Source organism: Canis lupus, chromosome 24 (genome assembly GCF_048164855.1).
Source record: "Canis lupus baileyi chromosome 24, mCanLup2.hap1, whole genome shotgun sequence".
NCBI classification, from domain to species: Eukaryota; Metazoa; Chordata; class Mammalia; order Carnivora; family Canidae; genus Canis; species Canis lupus.
The window spans coordinates 21097843-21121357 of record NC_132861.1 but is presented as its reverse complement, the minus strand read 5'-3'; the positions used below and the strand labels follow the sequence as shown (position 1 = coordinate 21121357).

The following is a 23515-nucleotide window of genomic DNA, read 5'->3' as shown; positions in this document are numbered from 1 at the left end:
CTAGGTATAACATAAGGCACTATACCATATTTTCAATTTTTGAGAGGACAAGCAGATAAAAAAAACCCTCAGTATTTCACTGTTTGCCTGCCTCCTTTTGACTTTTTAGTTTGCTCATCCCCATGTCAAATGGCCATTAGAGTGGCAGCAATGACATCACTTGGCGCATCATTGGGTTTTCTTGCAGGCTACAGTGTGACGATGAAGAAAGAATTCTAAAATGAGAGTTAGGATTTAGGAATCTGTGCTATTAACTGCGGAACTCGGGAATTTCCTTATTTCCACAACAATGGGACTGATTTGATAATTTTAAAGGTTCAGTTCTTAGATTTTGTAATTTTATTATTTCGGAGTCCATTCTCAACATGAACACAGAAGGAATAAATTAGATAAGCATGAGTTACTACCACTGTACATGTTTACCCACCATGGGAGGGTGCGTAGGGTGGAAGAGATGGGTTGATTATCTACAAGAAATCATCCAATTCCTTCACTCTCAAGAGGCACCAAAGGAAGGATGACCCCTTAGATCTGCCATCTCTGACTTATTCTTTCTATAGGAGACCAGAAAGCAACATTTTCATTTCTCAGAGCGCAGATCCAGGAGGATTTAAGGAACTGGTACAAAACACTGAATATTTTAATGCTTTCAGCTTTTAAAGTTTTTTATATATGAAGTATGGGAGGTGTAGATACATCTTAGCTATCGCTTTGGCAAGTTCCAAAATTGTGAAAACTATTATCAGTAGAAGCACTGATAGGAATTTCTGCCAAGCCTGTTAAAGAACACTTCATCCTCTCGTGCTTTACTGAGTATTCTGATCAACAACCTTCTCTTTATATATTTTTTTCTTTGTTCTCCTTAGCTGAAACTTAGAGGTCTATGGTTTTAAAGGAAGATGAAAGGAGTAGAGAACAAATATGCAATCAACTTTTACTTGACCAGGGGCTGCACTCTTGGGATTCCCCATCTGGTCTCCCTTAGAGTGTTTGCCATTTAGGACTTAAAGTGTTCTGTTTCAGGACTTTTGACTCTAGCTTCCTTTTAGCATGCTTGGGCTCCTGGACCTATGGCTTCAAATGTGCAAATTTAATTGGATATGAAATAGTTTCCTCAAGGGTTTGGCTGTTTGGGGAGAAACGTGGATGGGTGAAGGTAATCCTTCAAACCATTCCTTTACATATTCTTTTCATAGTCTCTCTCACAAATAAAAAAGGTGAAACATCGGTGGTTAAAACTATAAAGAACAAAAGACAACTGAAAATAAATAATGTTCACTGAGCAAACAAGATATTGGCAGTGAAACTAAATCATAGAGATACAGAGATATAACTGCTAACATGTTCCACATGGCACTTATCTCACATATACTCAGCATAGGGAACAATAGTTTATAAATGGATAGTATTAGCAAAGCAATATCCTCTCACCAAATGTCTATTCAAAAAACTACCATCACAACTCTACATAGTTCAGCCATGCTTGTCTAACACATAAATTAAGGCCAAAATCTGTATTTGTGTTCCTTTTATTTATGTGTAGCAATAAAAGAATGTTGGTATATCTTCAGGCATTTCTGCTTCAATTAATATTTTAATGAAAATCACCAAAACTTAAGATTTTCTTAACTCTTGGCTTTGGGGTTGGCACATTTTCTATAAGGCAGCTTTTGTTATATATTGTCCCAGAGTGATCAATGGTGTGAACAATATGCTCTGATATCAATGCAGCCTAAGTTCTGATATCAATTCATTCATAATAATGAATTTCCATTCATTTATGGTACTTTGATAGGATTTTTAAAAATGTGTTGGTGTAGCTCTTGCTATATTTTTAAAAGGTATACATACAATTTGGTGGAATGGACTATTTTTTCTCTTATAGATACTACTTTTGCAAGGGTTCTCAACCCTATTCAGCCAACAAGAACAAGACCAGGAAAATAGAGCAATTACAGATTTTATCTGATACTGGTTCCAATTAATATTATTGGGAAAATATTTCTGAGAGTAGAATGCTTGAGATTAACTTTTATTCTATTAATTTTAAAATGAGCACCTTAAAAAAATATTGGACCACTTTGAATATGGACCCTTTCTGATTAATTGCAGCATTTTCTATGTAGTATTTATTTCCATATCAACTGCCAAATTATTTTAACAAAAGTAAGAAATATTTAAAAATTAAAATGTGTGTCTTCTCAAGAGGCTAAACACTGCATTATTTGATCATGAATGCAGACTATTAGAGGAGGAGGTACAGGGCAAGCCTCCAAGGACAATTCATAGTTTCAACATAAAAACAAATTAATGTATTCCACTGGCCAAGATAACTTTCTCGCTCCTTGGTTTGTACATAACTTTTTATTAAGAGCAAGGAGAGAGGATAAGGGAGACAGAAACAGGACTCGCTGTACTTGTGTTAAATATGACTAGAACCCAATGGACGTAAAATAGCACGTGAGAGGGAACATGACAACCAGAGGGTCTGCAGTTGTGGAATGTAAGAAAAGATCACGAAATTACAAACAAAAGTACAGATCATGATTGTGAGAGCAAAGTAAGCCTTGAGCCTCCATACAAACTCCAGAGGAATCACAGAATCAGAGCTAGCAAGGGCCTTGAAGAGATCAGCTAGTAGAAGGGCATCCCAGACTGGGGTCAAAGGCTGTCACCATGACCTTAAACTCATAAAGCTTGTTTTCTCATCTGTAAAATGGAGGTTAAGGTACTGACTCTGGATCACTGCTGAGAAGATGAAGTGAGAGACTGCCTGTAGGATGTGGTGCTTGATATGGGGAAGGTGGAGGCTGGTTTTCTTACCGTTTTAATGTGTACATTTATAAACCTTATGGTATCTCAGGAATGTATTTTACACAATACAGTACTTAGGAAAAGAGTGAAAAATAATCTGAACTTTACTTTGTGCTGACACTATGCCAATTACTTCACCTTTATTCTCACATTTTATCTTCCTAGACAACCCATGGGGAAGTATGGTCGTTACTGCCATGCGCCTCCTTATGGAGGAGGAAGATGGGCCCAGAGAAGTTAGGTAACTTATCCAAGGACACAGGAGGTAAGTGGAGGAACAATGAAATAAATTGTTAGCTCCAGAACCCAAACTCCAGAGAATATAAATTTGGAATGAAAAATATATTTATGGTAAGTCCATTAACAATCTAAGGATGCTAAGATATCCACCAATAAATCAGTAATTTATTATTGCAAAGTTTTATTCTACACAGTGTCCGTTTGACCTGAAATAGTTAAGGCAGTTTCTAAACGTCCTGCTTCATCCACAGAAGAATCTGACTCATTATTGAGTATCCTTTTCCAAATCAAATGAGTTATGCTGGCTCTGATGGAATCATCCACAGATTCCACGTGGATTACTGAAAAGGCATAGATAAAAGGAGGAATTTGCTTTCTATGTGACTCTCCTAAGTAAATGGGGAAATACTTTTATCAGTTGACTGGTTAGTTTAACTTCATCCTGCATAAGAAAAACCTCAAGCTACATCTTACAAACATATTGACTGATAATAAATATGACATCATCAGTTTAGGATTACACATTTTCACATTTTAAATTAATCCCAATGGCAATTCACGAGGTTATGGGTGAGGTGACACAACTTCTTCGGTTGATTCTCTTAATACTATTGCCTCTGGTGACACCAAAATAAGGAATTTTGTGTTGTACTTCATATAGACAGCTCTGGACTCTTCCAAAAAACAGATCAGCCATCGTCCCATTGCTGCGCCCAGAAATACAGGAAGTGAAACTAGCCTGGTAATGGAGCTGCCATAGGTTGGCAATGTCTTTCTCTGAATGATGATTTAAATGCAGAGGAAACAGTGGACTCCAACAGGATATAGACAGGAGACCAAGTTCACAAGGAGGAGAGAATTGGGCCTATTTTCCCTAACTCTGAAATCTTCCCTCTACCAAATCTTTTACATCCTAAATTTGAGCATCTATTCCCTTGAATTAATAAACTAATCCTCTGGTTCAAATTAATAGGATTATGTTCTCTAAAGTACTTAATTTTTCTCATTAGGGAAATACACGGGGATTTGCTTGGGTGCAGCAATGAAAAGTCTGCCAGTGGAGATAACCACCGACTAAGAGAATTGTGGGGATTATTTTATGGTATATATCTTTGACACAATAAACTGTGCAAGCTGAGACTCTTGTATGGAAAGGGAATGAGACAATATTCTGATTAAATTTTCTTTTAAAATAACTAAATAGATGCATTGCACAATGGAAAATTGCCTGAATGTAGATCTTAAAACTCTTAAGAGGAAATATTTGGTAATAGTAATTAAAATAATTTATCTGATACATAGTTTATATGATTGACAGTTAAAACAACTGACTTAATATTGATACTGCCTGAGATGAGCCCATTAAATAAGTTATACTGTGTCGCCATTGATACAATGAAGTACCAGACTTCAAGAGATAAAAATCAAGATTTTTATGCATGAGTTCATTAGACATAAGAGTTTTATTGTCCCAAAGAATTGAGATCATTATTCTTATATCATCAGTATCATATTTGTCTGTTTTTAGTAACCCTAAGACAAAGTTAACTGATTTTGAGACAACTTGACCACTTGACTGGAAGGATATCAAGTGACTTCTCGAATTAAACTTTGGTTCAATCTGCTATATTCAGAGAAACCAGTGGCCCCTAAATGTTTTCAAATGGCCATACCTTTCATTATATGTAATGAATTTTAAGGAAACATGGCTCATGAATAAAGTTCAAAAAGAGAAAACGGCACTGAGGGAAATGGAGATTAGAGCAACAGTTTTAAAAAGTGTAATTTCTGTGCAAAGTTGACACAGATTCAGAAAGTAAAGTTTTTATTCTTTTTTTTTTAAAGATTTTATTTATTTATTCATGAGAGACAGAGAGAGAGAGAGAGGCAGAGACATGGGCGGAGGGAGAAGCAGGCTCCATGCAGGGAGTCCAATATGGGACCCAATCCCAGGACTCCAGGATCACGCCCTGAGCCAAAGGCAGACACTCAACCGCTGAGCCACCCAGGTGTCCCAGAAAGTAAAGTTTTTAATTCAAGAAAGACAGTAATCATAAAGACTAAATTCGGTCTTGCTTCCTGAAAACCAAACCCTCTGCAAATCATTATCTCAATTTTTAAAAAGCTTCATCAGAGATTAATTTATTAGCAACAGGTATATACATGCTTTTGCACCACGGCTGCATTCAGTTCATTAGCTTATAGGTGGTAACGTTATTCTGTCTTCACTTGTGGGTGGCACGAAGAGAAGCCTGACAGAACTTTGGTGTCATTGTTCCCTTGTTTGTTTGCCCAGTGTATGACACTTAATGAAACCTTGTGTCCCAGCCATGGATAAACTGGTCTGACAAAAATTAGCCTCTCAAGTTGACTCCATTTTGGAGAACAAAGGCACTGTCTTTCAGCATCACAGAGGAATTAATTTTGGGTTCAGTTACCTGTCTCAGAATCATCACAATATGGCCAAAGACCCTACAGGAACAGCCCTAGAGCTTGCTGGCAAGTGGGGGGTGAGGGCACCCATTGGCTTTTTGAGGCTATGTTGTGTCACTTAAGGAGCAAGGGAATGCTGCTCCTTGAACCATCGGTTGCTCAGAGAAAAGCTAGGAAAAGGAGAAGTTAAAAGGGGCTGGCAGGGCAGCCTGGGTGGCTCAGTGGTTTAGCGCTGCCTTTGGCCCAGGGCATGGTCCTGGAGACCCGGGATCCAGTCCCACGTCGGGCTCCTTGCATGGAGCCTGCTTCTCCTTCTGCTTGTGTCTGTGCCCCTCTCTCTCTCTGTCTCTCATGAATAAATAAAATAAAAAATTGAAAATTAAAGGGGGGATCCCTGGGTGGCTCAGTGGTTTAGCGCCTGCCTTTGGCCCAGGGCGCGATCCTGCAGTCCCTGGATCGAGTCCCGCGTCGGGCTCCTGGCATGGAGCCTGCTTCTCCCACCTCCTGTGTCTCTACCTCTCTCTCTCTATCATAAATAATAAATAAATATTAAAAAATAAAAATAAAAGGGGTTGGCAATGTTCTTTATCACAAGGAAAAAAGTTAAAAAAAAAAAAAAAAGATGAGGCCCCTGGTGATTTATGCAATGCTCGTGTCCATAATCCTAGGAGGGGCCAATTTATCCACTGGGCACTGTAGGTACAGTGGCTAGTGCCCACAATACTTTTGGCAGCCCAGAAAAAAATTATTTTAAATACTTTCATACTCAAAGGAAAAAATGAATGTAAATATGATGATGATGACTGTATAATAGTGAATCTAGCCTGGATTACATTCATCTCTATACCAATGCAGTTATAAAATGTAATTCTAACTTTGTTTAATGGAGAAAGGGTCACAGAAAGGCAAACATGCCTAGGGCCCATTCAGGACATAATGTAGCTCTAACCTTAGGGGGCTGACGTTTGTCTGAACCCTTGACACTCTCTTTTCATGAGATATAAAGACAAACTCTACCACTTAGTCTCTATTCACAGTGTATTCTGTGTGAACCCACATCAGTAGGTGTCACAGGGTTTTAAAAGAACAAAACACAGCCCCACATTCTCAAGCTCCTTTTAATCTAAGCGAGGAGACAAAATCAGCTGTTAACAACAGGTGCTTTGCAGTTGTTCATTCATTTGGACGTTTCTTTTACGAGTTAATTACTCATAACTCCCCTGTGAACAAACTGCACATCTGGGAAAATAAGACTGCCCACTGAACATGAATTACTGGAGCGTAGGTGAAGCACAATAGTTAATTCATTTGGATTCCCTTAGAAGGCTTAACAAAAATCCCTCAAGCACTTAGAAGTTGGACTTGGGTCTGAAGAATGAGTTAGCATCAGCTTGAAGGCTACAACATGGCAGGGTATTATTCCAAGTTAGCGTGCAGCTCCCAATACTTCCCGGGTCACCCACATTCCCATTTATACAGCCATTTTGCCCAGTGCTTCTCTTGAACTGGTGTCATTTAGCCTCCTCTGCAAAATGCTCTACCTTTCACTTTTTAAGTTCCTAAGGAGTTCTTTTTCAAGTTCAACTTGTTCATGGTTACAAAAGAGTTCTTTTGCTACCAAAAAATCTCTGTTATTTGGTAAAAACAATGGCTACACTCAGTTCATTGTTACCACATACTTACTCAGACTTAGTTTTTGAAAACTTATTTTTTCCCCAGCTTCAGTTACCTATGATTGATAAATAATCATATGTACTTAAGGTATACAGCATAGTGATTAAAACAATGTTTAAATTTGAGTTCCATAGCTGACACTCAATGCTCCATTAGTTTCAGGTATACAACATAGTGACTCAAGTTCTTATACATTATGCTGTGCTCACTGCAAGTGTAACTACCATGTGTCATCATACAATGCTGTTAAAATATCACTGACTATATTCCCTATGCTGTACCTTTCATTCCTGTGACATTCATTCCATAACTGGGAGCCTGTATTTCCCACTGTTCTTCACCCATTTTGCCCATCACCCCAACCTCTCTCCCCTCTGGCAACCATCAGTTTGTTCTCTGTATTTATAGGTCTAACTCCACTCTTTGTTTATTCTTTTTTTTTTAGATTTGATGTGTGGTTAAAATCTCATATGGTATTTGTCTTTCTCAGTCTTAGTTCACTTGGCATAATACCCTCGAGGTCCATCCATGTTGTCACAAATGGCACAATCTCATCCTTTTTTATGGCAGCATGATATTCCATCGTGTGTGTGTGTGTGTGTGTGTGTGTGTGTGTGTGTGTGTGTGAGATACTTGGGTTGCTTCTATATCTTGGCTACTATAAATAATATTGTAGTAAACATATAGAAGGGTGCATATATCTTTTTGAATTAGTGTTTTTGTTTTTCTCTGGGTGAATAGCCAGTAGTGGAATTAGTGGATCACATGATATTTCTATTTTTACTTAAAAAAGTGTTTTTAAAGATTTTAAGTTTATTTATTCATGAGAGACACAGAGAGGCAGAGACATAGACAGAGGGAGAAGCAGGTTCCTCACAGGGAGCCCGATGCAGGATTCAATCCCCAGGCCGGGATCACACCCTTAGCCAAAGGCAGATGCTCAACTGCTGAGCCACCCCAGCGTCCCTCTATTTTTACTTTCTGAGGAACCTCCATACTGTTTTCCACAGTGGCTGCACCAATTTACATTTCTACCAATAATGCATGATGGTTCCTTTTTCTCCACATCCTCAACACTTATTACTTTTTCCCTTTTTGATTTTGGCCATACTGACAGATGTAGGTGATATGTCACTGTGATTTTGATTAGCATTTCTCTAATGTTTAGTGATGCTGAGCATCTTTTCTTGTGTCCGTGGGTCCTCTGTATGTCATCCACGGAAAAATAACATTCAAGTCTTCCACCTCTTTCTTTTCTTTTTTTTTTTTTTTTTTTTTTATGGTGAAAAAATTTATATTTAGATTTATAGCCGGCTGGACTCAGTTTAGATGATCCCAATTTTGTTGGCAACATCCAAAGCATCATAGTCAGGAGCCAGTCGAACATATGCTTTCTTCTCTCCATCAGGCCTGATCAAGGTGTTGACCTTGGCCACATCAATGTCATAGAGCTTCTTCACAGCCTGTTTGATCTGGTGCTTATTGGCCTTGACATCCACAATGAACACAAGTGTGTTGTTGTCTTCTATTTTCTTCATGGCTGACTCAGTAGTTAAGGGGAACTTGATGATGGCATAGTGATCAAGCTTGTTTCTCCTGGGGGCGCTCTTTCGAGGATATTTGGGCTGCCTTCGGAGACGCAGGGTCTTGGGTCGTCGGAATGTAGGTGACGTGCGGATCTTCTTTTTTTTGTGACTGTGCACGCCTTTCAGCACCGCTTTCTTAGCTTTCAAAGCCTTTGCTTTGGCTTCGGCTTTGGGAGGGGCAGGGGCTTCCTTCTTCGCCTTCGGCGCCATCTTCGTGAAAGGGCTTCCACCTCTTTCTTAATTGTTTTTTTTAGTGCTGAGTTTTAGATGTTCTTTATATATTTTGGATATTAGCCTCTTTTGTATTACAATATGTTTTGATGTAAGTATACCTTGTATAATGATTACCAAACACAAACTAACATATCTATCACCTCACACAGTTACTATTTGTGTGTTGGGGGGGGGTGTATAAGACCACTTAAAATCTATCGTTTTAACAAATTTCAAGTATATCTGACTTTTAAAGAACAAATCATCTCATCAGGTCCTAAGTCCTCAGAAATGAGGCATTTAGGCAGAAGTCCCTTAGTCTCATGCTCTCTTCATCTGTTTACTGAAGAGGCTGAACCACATGGTCACTAAAGTTCTCTTCAGCTAGATGGTTCTAAGATCAGACCAAAGGTCAGCCCACCCTGATCTGGGGTGTAGGACTTTTGTGGCAATTCTTCAAATGAGTATTGGGGTATCACACAGAGCAGTGATTTTCAATGATAATCCACTGAGAAGGGCAGCCCGGGTGGCCCAGCGGTTTAGCACCACCTTCAGCCCGGGGTGTGATTCCTGCTCCCTGCATGGAGCCTGCTTCTCCCTCTGCCTGTGTCTCTGCCTCTCTGTGTGTCTGTCATGAATAAATAAATAAAATCTTAAAAAAAAAAAAAAAAGGATAATCCACTGAGAAGTGAGAAAAAAATACTAAAATCTCTCTTTATGTTTACATTTATCTTCTTTAAACTTTCTGTATATTTTATATCATGTGTATCTATATTTATGTTTATATATGTGAAATATACATATATGTACATATCTTTCACACACATACACATATGCAAAATATCTTTCTAACAAGGATAAATGACAAAAAAAAAAAACTTAGTATCTCATGGTTTTAAGCTAAGATAGAAAGGGGTCAAGAACAAATAGGTAATTAATTCAATTCACCAGATGATGTCTGGCTGAGGGTCTGCTTTACCATCTCCAGCTTTACCTTTAGCACTATATGGTTCATAGATACATGGCTTCAAGCATGCAAATTCAACTTAATTTGAAGCTTTCTGGTCCATTTTACACTAATTTGGAGAGAAGTATAGTAGGAGTCAAAGCAATTTCTTCAAATTATTCCCTTTATAACAGATTCAACCAAATATTCCAGTCACTTGAGAAAGCCACAGCAGAGGGCTAGAGCTCACCCCACCTGAATGCCTACTCCCATCCTGTAAGTTACAGAATAGGTTATTCTGGGTGTAGCTTTAGGTCTGCTATTCTTGGAGTTTGGATGTGGTACACAGGAGAGCATTTGACCTGCCAGATCTTTTTTCCTATTGATGCAGCAGGATCCATAACCCAAGAAAATGCAGAGACATTCAGTTCTTAACAACTTAAAGTGAGATCCTCACTTAATACACAAGCACAGTATCATTAGATTCCTTCATTGTTTTATATTTCAAATTTTATGTCTACTTCCAAAGTTTTATTCATGCAGATTAATTTTTGGAGCTCTATAATTATCATTCAAACTGACAAATTGCCACTTGGATACCTGGCTTTTGGAAGCCCAAAGTTTTATTTTCTGAATTAAAGTGGAAGTTCTTTCTCATATCTTTGAATATATTTTTTAAAGATTTTATTTATTTATTTGAGCTAGAGAGAGAGAGAGCATGAGTGGGGAAGGGAGAAGCAGACTACCCCAGGAGCAGGAAGCCAAACTCACAACTGGATCCTAGGACCCTGGGATCATGACTCCAGCTGAAGGCAGCCACTTAACCAACTGAGCCACTCAGGTGTCCCCTACCTTTGGATATTTTGAAGAGAACTATCACCTACTTGTGACATTTCAAGTATATCCTCAAAAGCTTTCATTGAAGTCATATGATTTCATATTTAAGAGTTCATGATTTGGATCTGAATCCCAACTTTGTCCCTTGTTAGGGGGATTTTTTGGATAACTTATTCAATTTCTCTGTGCCTCAGTTTCCTCCTCTATAAAATGGAAATAGCGCTACACACCTCATGGAGTTGCTGTGAGGGTTCATGGAGATGTTGTAAATTCTGTGGCACAATGCACATGGTATTGTCGCCAATAGTTTAGCAATTTCTATTGTCATTACTGAGCAACATGGAACATGATGCCATCAAGGAGTTTATATTCCAAATAAGTAACTAGATGAAGCAAACTGTTAAGGTACCACCTTGACTAAGTCAAGAATATAGATTAAAACTCTTTTAAACTCTTAGTCTATCAAAACAAGACTGGTGGAAGTGCCACTTAAACTCACCACAAGAAAAGAACAAGAAGGGAAGGGCAATGAAGAGAGACTTGACAGGAAAACAGCCATTAGGGACTTAAATACTATATTCCACAAACGAGTTGGCTCCACCATTAACTCACTGAGATCTTGCTTGCACTATTCACTTCCAGTCCTGTTTCTCAATTTTCAAATCTGTGCTATAGGGAGTTGGATGAGATTACAGCTAACATCTGTAATTATTATACAGTGATTATAAGCCATCACAGGAAATTCTATAAAGAAAGATTTCTTTGCTTCTCTGCCTGTGACGCCTGGGTATATAAATAATTTGTGCATTGTTCTAAGTCTCAATTAACTTTTTCCTGTAAATAATTCAAATGAGCTGCTTTATGCTAAGTACTTCCTAAACACTCGGAAGTCTTTATAATTATTTTCAGTAGCAGAGGGATCAAAAGTAAAGCACTGAAAGATGAAACGAACTGTTCTGAGGGCAGAGATTAGAATTCTGAGGCTCTCAGGACGCCTGGGTGGCTCAGTGGTTGAGTGTCTGCCTTCAGCTCAGGTCAAGTTCCTGGGGTCCTGGGATCTAGTCCCGCATCAGGCTCCCCATGGGAGCCTGCTTCTCCCTCTGCCTATGTCTCTGCCTCTCTCTGTGTGTCTCTCAGGAATAAATAAATAAAATCTTAAAAAAAATCATAAAATAAAATAAAAAAATTAAAAAAAAAAAAAAAAAGGGATCCCTGGGTGGCGCAGCGGTTTGGCGCCTGCCTTTGGCCCAGGGCGCGATCCTGGAGACCCGGGATCGAATCCCACATCGGGCTCCTGGTGCATGGAGCCTGCTTCTCCCTCTGCCTGTGTCTCTGCCTCTCTCTCTCTCTCTCTGTAACTATCATAAAATAAAATTAAAAAATTTAAAAAAAAAAAAAATCTTAAAAAAAAATTCTGAGTTCTCAAGGCCAAGGCCTGTTAGCAGATGCCATCTGGCGCTTTGAGAAGGAGACCCCTGTGTGAGGTGGATCCAGGGTCTCTTCCTCTTTCAAATGGAGATCTGCTGGTGAGACTTTTGAATCCTGGACTAACTAACTCTGCCAACTTCTGATTACTTCATGTTAATCAGAGCTGTTCTGGAGAGATCACTGAGAAACGGTCCTGGGGCCTCTGCAGTTATACTGTATCTGCTTTTCTCTCAGAGAACTACAGCTGGCTTGGCTATTTTGCAAATTATTGACATATCAAGTTAGCAAATAAAGTAGTTCTCTAAACCATCAACTTTGGTACAATATCATTATGCAAACTGAACTCTGTGCTTTATATTTGCTGTATAGATAAACTCTGAAGCCTCAGTTCTTTCTTATCCTGGAAACTGCCTCTTTTTTTTTTTTTTTAATCATGCTTTTAAAAAAGTATTTATTATGAAAAAATACAACTAATAAAGGTAACAAAAAATGTGTCCATAATCATAATATACTAGCACTATTATTTTCTCCACATTCTCTTCCAGTCTTCAAAGCATAGCTATACCAGGAATGTAAAAGCTAAATTTTTAGCATTACTATATTATTATTAATATTTTTGGCATTACTATATTATTATTAATATTTTTGCCTTCATAGCCTTATCATTACTAGTTTAAGACGTTGCATAGTATTTTATTAAGACAAAAGGACTGACATTCTGTGTTCTTTTGCTCTTAAGTTCCTTTCTCTCTTTTGAAATTATAAAAATTGCTTCAATGGAGTGCCTGGGTGGCTCAGTTGAGCGTCTGACTCTTGGTTTCAGCTCAGGTCACAGTGTCAGGGTTCTGAGATCCAGGCGCACATGGGGCTCCATGCTCAGAAGGGAGTCTGCTTGAGATTCTCTCTCTCCTTCTCCCTCTGATCCTCTTTACCATGCTCTCTAAGATATATAAATAAATCTTTTTTTTAAATGCTGCTGTGAACATTTTCAGGCTTATACATTTGTCCTCTTTTGACTTATTTCCTGAGGGCAACTACTGAAAAGTATAATTTGGGGAGTAAAATGCTGTTGATATAATTCTTGACATTTACTGCTACACTGTTTTTTTAAAAAAAAATTCCTTGTTAGCATTGATAAACATTTTCTTTTGATGATGACATCTTCCTGAAGAGGGTGATAATTAATGGTGGCTTATTAAGTAGGGTTTATATCTAAATTTAAAAGGAGTAGCTATTTTTGGACCAGGTCATACCGCATTCTAAGATCACCTTGATCCAGTGGTCAATCTGTGTGTGGTGGTGTTTCCTGTTTCTGCCCTCCAGTCAGTTCTATATGCAAATTCTTCCATTTCTTTTTAAGCAGTGTTCTGGTACTTTCTGATTCAACTGAGGGCTGGCCAACTGTGTATTTGGTGTGGGAGCAGAAGGGTAGGTTCACTCATTTGTCTCCCTTAAAGTTGCCAAAATTTTAAAGTTAATGAAGATCTAAACAAATTCTGATATAAGAGCAATGTCCTCTATCTTATTCCTGGCTGTAAACATAAATAAATTGATTTTTTGGTTAACAGAAACAATTTCTCTATTGGTTTCGTGGCACAAAAAGGTGTTTCTTTTTTCAGTTTTTTTTTTTTTAAGATTTTATTTATTTATTTATTCATGAAAGACACAGAGAGAGAGAGAGGCAGAGACACAGGCAGAGGGAGAAGCAGGCTCCATGCAGGGAGCCCAACGCGGCAGGAAGCCCAACGCGGAACTCGATCCCAGGACTCCAGGATCATGCCCCGGGCCAAAGGCAGGCGCCAAACCACTGAGCTACCCAGGGATTCCCCAAAAAGGTGTTTCTAACTATGTTTGGGAATGTCCTGAAATTCATCTTTCAAATCTCAGTTCTTCTCCACCCACACTACAAAAAAGTGTCAAAATAAAATCAATGTCAATTCATATTATTGGCAGCAAACATTATTTGCCACTGTGGAGGCTTTGGGAGATGAGAATGAGAAGATTAAAATCGGCAGTGACAGTTTCTCTGCATGATTGCCTCCTCTGACATCTTTAGTAGCTATCAACATATTTAATTAGACAATATGTCTGATGGATTTTCAATTAACTTGTTAAGAGGTAAGCTTCTCAATGGATACAATTGTAATTCAGTGTTCAGGGCATGTCTGAAAATGGGATTGAAGATATTTTTGTGGCTTCTTAGAAACTTTCATCATCTTTGGCTAAAAGTTTCATCAATTATACATAAAAGGAATAGTACAGTGCTTCTAATGCACGACTTGCATTTTTTTCATGTTTAACAAGAAAATGCTTATTATTTCAGCAGTTTCTAAAGATCTCTTCAGACACATGTCCACAAAAAGCCAACAGAAGGGGAAAGATACACTTTGTGTTGCTATTGCTGCTTAAAGATGAGACATGCTATTTTCCCTCTGTATCTCGTGTAAGTGAAACAAAAATCCTTTGACATTTTTCTTTGCTTATTTTTACTCTCCCGGACTGCCTTGAGTCTCTGACACACTCCTATTCTGAAATCCTTCAGGGCTGACTTCCTTATTTGGTTGCTGGAACTGCTCTTTGTCTTGTTCAAACATTCTGCTAAGCTTGCAGCCTCCCTTCACCCCCGCCCCTTACCCTCTGCTCCCCCTTTCCTACACACACACATACACACACACACACACACACACACACACACATGCACACATGTGGCTGGCTTCAGCAGGTCACTCTGACTCAGCCCTGTTGTTCACTAGCCAATTACGCATCAGTTATGCCCATTTAAGGAGTACCTTTTGGAAATCATAAGAGACCAGAAAGCTTTCAGCTGTTTGGAAAGACTGCTCTGTTGCATACACTCTAAGCCACCACAAAGCCTGTATTTCACACAACTGCCCTCCTCATACGGCAGGGCATGTATTTAAAAAGAAACAAAACCCAAAAAAATTCCAGGCTGCCTAATTTGTGATTATTTTATTCCTCCGCGTTCTGGCTCTTAAATTTGGTCAATAGATACAGTGGTTCTGTTTTGTTTTCAACTTTTTCTAATCCATATATAGTACATGCCAAATACTCCAATCTAAGATTTTAAGAAGTATATAACGTAGGTCCAAATGGATATGCCAACAACACATAGAAAAGCTCTGGGTTCCTAAGTTAAGAACACATCTCTTAACTGTAAATTCACTTTGCTCTCTGGAGTTGAAAACAGCCAGGCATTTGTAGTGTGGAAGGGTATTTTCTGGTTTCTCTGCTTAGGTATGTGTGGGGAAAGTACAGCTTCTCTGCATTCCCTATTTAAGAAAGAAGCTACAAGGGCCCCAACCAATAAAACAGAACAGAGTTTCCTTACATATAAACAACCGAGAAATTCCTTGGGCAAGCACATAGCCTCTTGGTTCCTGGAACAAAGTGGATGGTGGTATTTATTATGCAAATAAACACATCATCCACACTCCAAAGGGAAACCTGAAACAATAAGCTGAACAAAGCAGTTTTCAAGGTTTTTAATCCTTTTGCAATTAGCTCTAACTTGACTGAGAAATTAAGAATGAGTTATTTTCCCAGAAATACCCTTAAGTGGTGAAATAGCCAGTTTGTTCCAACACTTGCCCTGAAAAAAGAATCGGAGCTTGTTTCCAAAGGTAAGTAATATAAACATACAGGATATCCTATCGCTGAATATGATTTCTCATTCAGCCGCTGAAAATAGTCAGTACTTTCCCTCAGCCACTGCACTAATTACTAAAGCTCTGTTATTTAACAGGCATTGGACCAGATGCTGCAGCTTTTACAGGCACCACTGATCATTACAAGGAACAGTGCAAATTCTGTAGAAAGCACATTTTCTCCCTGTCTTGTTACCATTCCATCCATTTTGCTTATTTGTGTTCACCATGGTGACCAACATGGAAATAACATTCAGCTTACCAAATTCCCAAAGTGTATTACCCTCTTATTTAGAACAGTTTCAGACTGACTTGGATGAATTCCTGTTGATAGAAGTCCTAAACCCTTCTTGGATATAGGCAGGGTATAAGTCATAAACATACTTTCGATCATTCCCATTGGCTGTAACTTTAAGGAATCCGGATGTGCTTTATAGCATGGCTTGTAGTTCACATTTGCTCAGCTTTTCACAGCACATGGAAAGCTGTGACATTCTGCATACTTTCTTATATCTAATAGGAACACCAGGCAATTCTGAAAAAAGAAAATGACTTTGTATGCCTGCAGTACTAAAGCACAGTCACAGCACATGTCCATGGAAATCTATGAAAGTCTGTTTCTGAGTTTTTTAAATTAATGTTTACATTTGCACATTCATCTTGCTGTCATTCACAAGAAAAGTGGTAGCAGTCCCTAGAAACATCAAAAACTTCATTGTCTAATGGGAGAAAAATTTTAAATTGAGAACATTCTACCATGATTTGGAATAAAACACTGTTGCTCACTTTCAGCCCCGTGTTCTACAAAGCATCATTGGAGGACCACTGGCATCAAGAAGCTAGCGCAAGACTGGGCTTGAAGACCTGCATTCTCTTGCCAGTTTTGTTGCAAAGCAGCTGTATTACTTTTGAGTAGTTCATGTTTTCCCTATGAATATTACTTTCCACATCTTTAAAATGCACACAACATTTTATTTTTTTTTAAAGAATTTCTCACATGGAACCCAGTGAGGTGCTTGAACTCATGACCCTGAGCTGAGGGTCAAAAAGTAAACTGAGATCAAGAGTCGGACTAAGCCACCCAGGTGCCCCTAAAATGCAGACATAATTTTTTTTAAAGATTTTATTTATTTATTCATAGAGACAGAGAGAGAGAGGCAGAGACACAGGCAGAGGGAGAAGCAGGCATCATACAGAGAGCCTGATGTGGGACTCGATCCACAGTCTCCAGGATCACACCCTGGGCTGCAGGCAGCGCTAAACCGCTGCACCACCAGGGCTACCCGCAGACATCATTTTAAATCAGAATTCCCAAAGTGATGAGAGTCCAACTATCCCAAGAGCCCAGCAGAAATTGCATATTTGCTCAAGACAGCCCATATAAGATATTACTTAATGAATTTCCACCTGCAATGCCCCTGCTTTGCTGGTAGACATATTTGGTACGTTAGTTGAGAGATCTGAAATACGAGTTCTTAAGTGAAAACAAATCAGGAATTACTAAGATTAAAATAATTTCAAATAATTTCTTAACTTCTAACTCTTAGAAGAAGAAAGGTTATTGGTTCTTATTTTTTTGGTCTGTGGTCATCACATTAGTGATTCCCAAATTCAGCCATAAATCTGGGCTGACTTAAACTGACCTTTCTCTTCATGTTCTTGGGATCACGTATTTTCTGAGACTGGTTTGGAACTCCTAAAAAATGCTGGTAAAACCTATTATTGACAGGCTGTAAATACATTTTTTTGTTGTTGCTTCATCCCACACATTCCCTACTGGATTCAGAGTTCACTTTAACTTGGTCCTCTTTGTACCCCATTGCTGAGTTTCCTCTGCATCTCATCTTACTGCTGGGCTCAGAGGACACCATGAGGGGAATCTCAGGGGTGGGACAGAAGGTTTCTGATACACATATTATTTGATTATAACAACAGCTTCTTAAACACTGAATGATTTTTTTTTTTTGTATAGGACAGTCAAAATATTATATACATTAAGTTTACTATTTAGAATGTATCTAATTGGTGCCCCCAGGTGGTACAGTCAGTTGAACAGCTGACTCTTGGTTTTGGCTCAGGACCCAATCTCAGGGTCATGAAGTTGAGCCCCACATCAGGCTCTGACGCTCAGCACAGTCTGCTTGGGATTCTCTCTCTCCCTCTCCCTCTGCCTCTCCTGCTCATGTTCTCTCTCTCTAAAATAAATATATATGTTCCCTGTGCATCCTTGGTGGCATGATATAGCAAGAAGAGCACTAATCCAGAAGTGAGCAAACAATTCTAAAATTCCAATAAAATCAATAATATTTGCATCATACCATCCCCTGTGTAACTCCCACAGGCTTGAATCTTTACTTGGAATTATAATTATCTTGAAGGAAAAAAATTGCATCATTTGAATCTTCAACCACAAGGTAGGAAATAGATTCCAATTTATATCTTTCCAAAATGATTACCTTTTACAAAAGAAAAGAAATCCACACCGAAAGAGCTCCAGAGGCGATGAGCCTGTCCACACTAACATTTCAACCATCTATTTGCCTTTAGGGAGGTTCCTCCCTGCCAGGCCGGGTTTTCTCCCAGAGAGCCTGGCATTCAAGCTCATGAATGTATATAGGGGGTTGGGAACCAGTGCAGTTTTTAGGCCTGCTCTAATTTCCACACCCATATTTATACTCCAGGTTTTGATGGGGGGAAAAAGGAAAATGGTTGCCATATGCTTCCCCACATTTGTCTCAAATGTAAAAAGAAACACAAGCATAAATCTTTATTATACAACTTCAAGCAAATTAGTATAATTGGAAGCTGGTTCCTTAGATTTGACTCTGAACCCAAATACTCATCAAGGAGGCCTAATTGTGAATATAACACACTCATAACATAATGTCTTCACATTAAACTACTATTAGGAAGAGCTGCAGAGATCTCCCCTGAATTGGAAAATCTTTGCAAACCAGCAGGCAGGACACAGAGTGTAACTTAAATTATTACCAGCAGTCTGCTGGAAATGTATTCTCCCCTTACATCTGGCCATGACTCACACTGCCATCCTGGATGCTTCCTTGTTGAAATTTCTGTCAAACTGTTCCACAGACGCTGCCCTCCTGGTCTATCCATGTAGATCAGCATTCTGTTTGACACATTCTGAGATCGACCATGAGAGGTCCAAGAAGATATTTTTATGGACACAGGGCCCTAACAAATGAACTTACACTAACCACTTTCATGAAATGGCAGAAAGCAGGAAATTTCAGCTCTGCTGGATATCCCTTACTAATGGTCTGTACTAACATCTAAGAGGTGCGATTTGGACAAAGAGGGTCAAGAGTCATCCCGCTTGGCTCTCAATCCATTCCAAGCCACAGTTTGAGGTTAGTGTTCTGTAAACCTAAGTCTGGTCTTCGTCTCACCAATCTAACAGAACAAGGAGAGTTTCAGGAAGTCATTTCATTCATGGACATGTATCTCATCTGGCATCATAACCATGTTCACCTCATGCTCTTCCCTTTCCGTTTACTGAAATACACTTTTCCATCCTTTGATGTCCTACTTCATGCCTTTGGCCTTTTTCAAGTTGTCTAACTTCCTAAAACAGTTCTATAGCAACCACCTTTCTTATCTCATTCAACAGATCTCTAGCAAGTAGATTAGGGTAGGACTGTAATCTTCATCCTACCTTTCCACTCCATACCCCTAACACTCAAAGCTGAAATCCCCTTTCTCCTTGAAGTCTTTTGAATATGGTAAATTTCCCATTTCTCTTCAATAAACTTTTTTTGAATATCTATTGGTTAAAAAAAATACTTCCCTATCTACCGATGACAGAATGAATCAAAGATATTCATCTTCCCTTCCAAGTAGACATGTATACAATTCCACTCAGATGGGTGCTAACATAGAAGAGATGAGAATGTGTTGAACCCAGCACAGGGGTTACGGGAGTAGTGGGGAAAGTCCACACAGGAAGATTTGAAAGGCATCCTGGAGAATATGTGTGGGGAGTCACATTACATTTTGTTAGCTGAACCACAAATCCAGGCAATTCTGTCTCTTTTGGATGCTTACAGTCTTTTACTTGGTACAAAGTTGATCCTTAAAAGATTCACCATATTATACGTTGTTCTCATCTCCCATTCTCCTCAAGCCACCAAATCTCTCCCCATCTCTCAACACCTATTCCATCTAGGAGATCATTCAATTATCCTCTCCTCAACCTCTAACTTTGGAGGGTAAGTGTTTCCATTCTCATGAAATATTATCCAGGCCCCACCTGGTATTCAAGGTCCCATTCCTTCCAGTCTTCAGGGCCCCCATCCAGCTATCACACTCTCTTAAACTTTCAATCCTCATAATCCTCATATCTCTTCCTCTTGTCAATAGGGTCCCTACAAAACTTTTCTTATACTAAACCCAATGACCATTGACCTCTGTGGATCAATGAGATACCATTTTTTGCTCTTTCGGTCCATCACCAAATGTTTTAAAAGCACAATCTCTATACTTGCTGGCTTCACATACATGCTTCTACACATGCTTCTTTCTTCACAAAGAAAATTTTAAAATTTTCTTCTCAACCTTTACAATCCTGCTTCTTCCCTTTGCATTGTACTCAAAGTGGCCTCAGTAGTCACTGAAGCATCTCCAACTCCCAGGCTTAATCTGCAGCCCTGAGGAATGAGTCCCACCCTCCCCTGAGGCTGACGCTGACCACCACTACAACACCCCATTCTCCCAGTTTTCTCTCTACTTCTCTGACCACGCCTTCTTAGCTTTGTTCATTGACTTCACTTTTTTCCGGCTTCTGATCAGGTATCTGCTTCCACCTTCTCCTTTTCTACTTTACAGATTCTCACAAGGGTATTTGTCCCATTCCATAAGCTTTAATCATTCCGTCTAGGTGGATGATGAAAGTATGTCTTTAGTCTCAATCTTTCTTCTGAGTTCCAGAAACATCTTTCCAACCACATATAAGATATGTCTACCAGGATGCCCACTAGCACCTCAAACACAAGCCGAAAACTGAACTTACCATTCCCTTAATTCTACTCCAAGTGCCTTGGTTCGGATCCCCATTATTTGTCATTTGTACTATTATAATCATCTCCTAATTTTTTCCCCATACATCCTCTACATGGCTAATTTACTAAAATGCAAATCTTACTTTAAAATTTGTTTCACAGAATAGGACTCGCTAGGTAGTCCTATTGAGGTAGTCCTCTTGAGCCTTCCTTGAAAACAATAGCAAAATACATGATAAATTACAAAAATCATTTTCTTAAAATGCTCTCAAGAAGAATATATAAATTTAAATCAAGATGGGAACATAGAGTGGTAAACAGAGTACGTAAAGCTGCTTTAACCCTGGGGGACTTTTTCAGAAGCTAGAAAATGAGCTCCAGTTCTCATGGCCTCATAAAAACAGGAGACAGAAGGAAAAAAAACCCAAGTCTGTCCTACTAACCACAGACTCTTTCACATAAAGTTGAAGCCCCTCACACAAAGGCCTAGTAAAAGGGTATACCAGAAGTTAAAAAGACCTACCCATACATGTGAAGCCAGGGCATTACAAAGGAAGCTACCTTGGTATTCAGAAGCAAGGGAAAGAAAAACAGTCCTGAGAAAGTGAAATTACAAGTGGTCTTTTTTTTTTTTCTTGAAGATTTACAACCCAGATTGCCATCATCAGGATAGTTTTTAAAAAAGAAAAAAGAGAAAAAAAACCAGCCTCAGGTCTTGTAAAACAGTCCCAGACTGGTGATATCTTTAGACACCTGGCAGAACAAATTCCTTCTGGAAGAAGACACGTTCAGCACAGGCCTCCAGGAATTTTCATACTTTCCTAAGGGACACCAGTGGCTGTCCCTTATGAAATTGTGAGATTTATATATACATATCATATGTCTGTGTGTGTGTGTGTGTGTGTGATCACTAAGGACACATGGAAATATAGTACCATGAGCAAGAACCAGCAGAAATAACAGAAGTAACAGACCCACAAACACTTCCAGGTTTGGGCTCAGTAGATACAGGGTATATAAAAAATACTTTGTGTAAAGAAGTGAGACAAGTCGTCTTTTCATTTCCTCAAAGAGCATTTTAGTTGCTCCCCATTGCAAACACTTAAAATACTCAGCCTGCTTATATGCTTTATGTTACACTTATCTGGATGTGCTTCCTTCTAGGCATCTACTCAGTTTTCACCTCCAGTACAGAGCTCCACCTCTTCCATGTAGTCATCTCAGATTTTCTCTGAAGGAATTCCCCTGATATTCTCAGGCTTATTAAAGTACATAGTAGTCTAATTATGGATATGTTCTGCTTTTCTCAATGGGCTATAAGCTCTTGAAAATCTACTCAGAAATTTTTTTAAAGATTTTATTTATTTTGAAAGAGTAAGGTGGCAGAGGCAGAAGGAGTAAGTAGGAGAAAATTTCAACCAGACTCCATGTTGAGGGAGCACACAGTCAATGTGGGGTTCCACCTCATGACCCCTGAGATCATGATCTGAGCTGAAATCAAGAGTTCAGTGCTTAACTGACTGGAGCCACCTAGGAGTCTCCTCAAAATTTTTTCTGAATATGTCACAGAAAGCATTTGCACGGTATTTTCTATAGAGTTGGAAATCGACACATTTGCTAAATTTGGTTCAGTTAAATATCACTTACCTTGCTGAAGTGTCCCTCATAGCTCTCAAATTCTTGCAGCAAAAAGTAAAATTTTGCTATTTACAGCTTTTTATTGGCCCTCAAGTATCTCTATACAGCCTTTGATATTATCAGATTCCTCACTACCTTTGTAAATTCCATGCTCATTTTTCAACTTGTAAGGTTTACCTTGTTTTCCTCTCCTGTTAAGCTCTTCCCCTTCTGTCTGATAACCAGAACATTCTTATTTATTTTGTTTCTAGATCATGCAGTGCACTGATATTTAACTGATGAGGTCAGGTACCATCATGGCATACACATTTGGATCTTAGGCACATGGTTAGCACTCAGCATGCACTTATTGATGGAATAAGTACAACTGTACATGTCTGTGAATGTACACTCACACCCACCACATACATACATACATACATACACATCTTGTCAACTTAAGTTGTAAGTCTAGGAAAATGAAAACTATTTTACTTTTTTTTAAATTCCTCAAATCTAACTGCTCACTTCTTAACAAAAATTATCCATGTTCAATGATCAGTTCTCTTAGTTGGAAGGAGACCCCTGACATTGTATTTTTACTCAATTAGGAGCAAGCAATAATCAGTGAACAGAAGCTTGATCTTGTATTCAAAAATGATAGGTGATTGGATCTCAAAGGACTACACGATCAACATTTATTGAGTATCTATTATGTTGTGTCAGACATACATACAAGACGTATACAGACGCCATACAGACTACGCCATACAGACGCCAGGTACAAGACGTACAAAAATAATAAATGAAATAAAATCCTTGCCTTCAAAGATCTCACATTCTAATAGGGAAACAGAGATAAACTATGGTATATAATTACAAAGTGCTAGATGCTCTAACTCACCAGGAGGTGAGATAAGGTCAAAGCAGTTGCCTCTGCAGTGGGAAGAAACCAGTTCCCAAAGTCTCTTTCGAGCTACCCCAAAAGGATGAGTAAGTAGGAGTTGGTGGGTGGGGGCAAGGGCATTCCAACTTATGGAAGAG

General features: G+C 38.8%; 2 protein-coding genes across 7 annotated transcripts in view; one reads left to right on the top strand and one right to left on the bottom strand.

Moving 5' to 3' along the window:
- Nucleotides 1–23515, bottom strand: part of PALLD (palladin, cytoskeletal associated protein) — a 409438-nt gene that overhangs the window by 88931 nt on the left and 296992 nt on the right. The gene's annotated exons all lie outside the window — the stretch shown is intronic.
- CBR4 (carbonyl reductase 4) overlaps nt 1–23515 on the top strand; it is a 208805-nt gene that overhangs the window by 151682 nt on the left and 33608 nt on the right. The window contains exon 6 of the transcript XR_012016379.1: nt 2980–3079. The gene's annotated coding sequence lies outside the window, so the exon portion shown is untranslated. The remainder of the gene's footprint in view (nt 1–2979; nt 3080–23515) is intronic.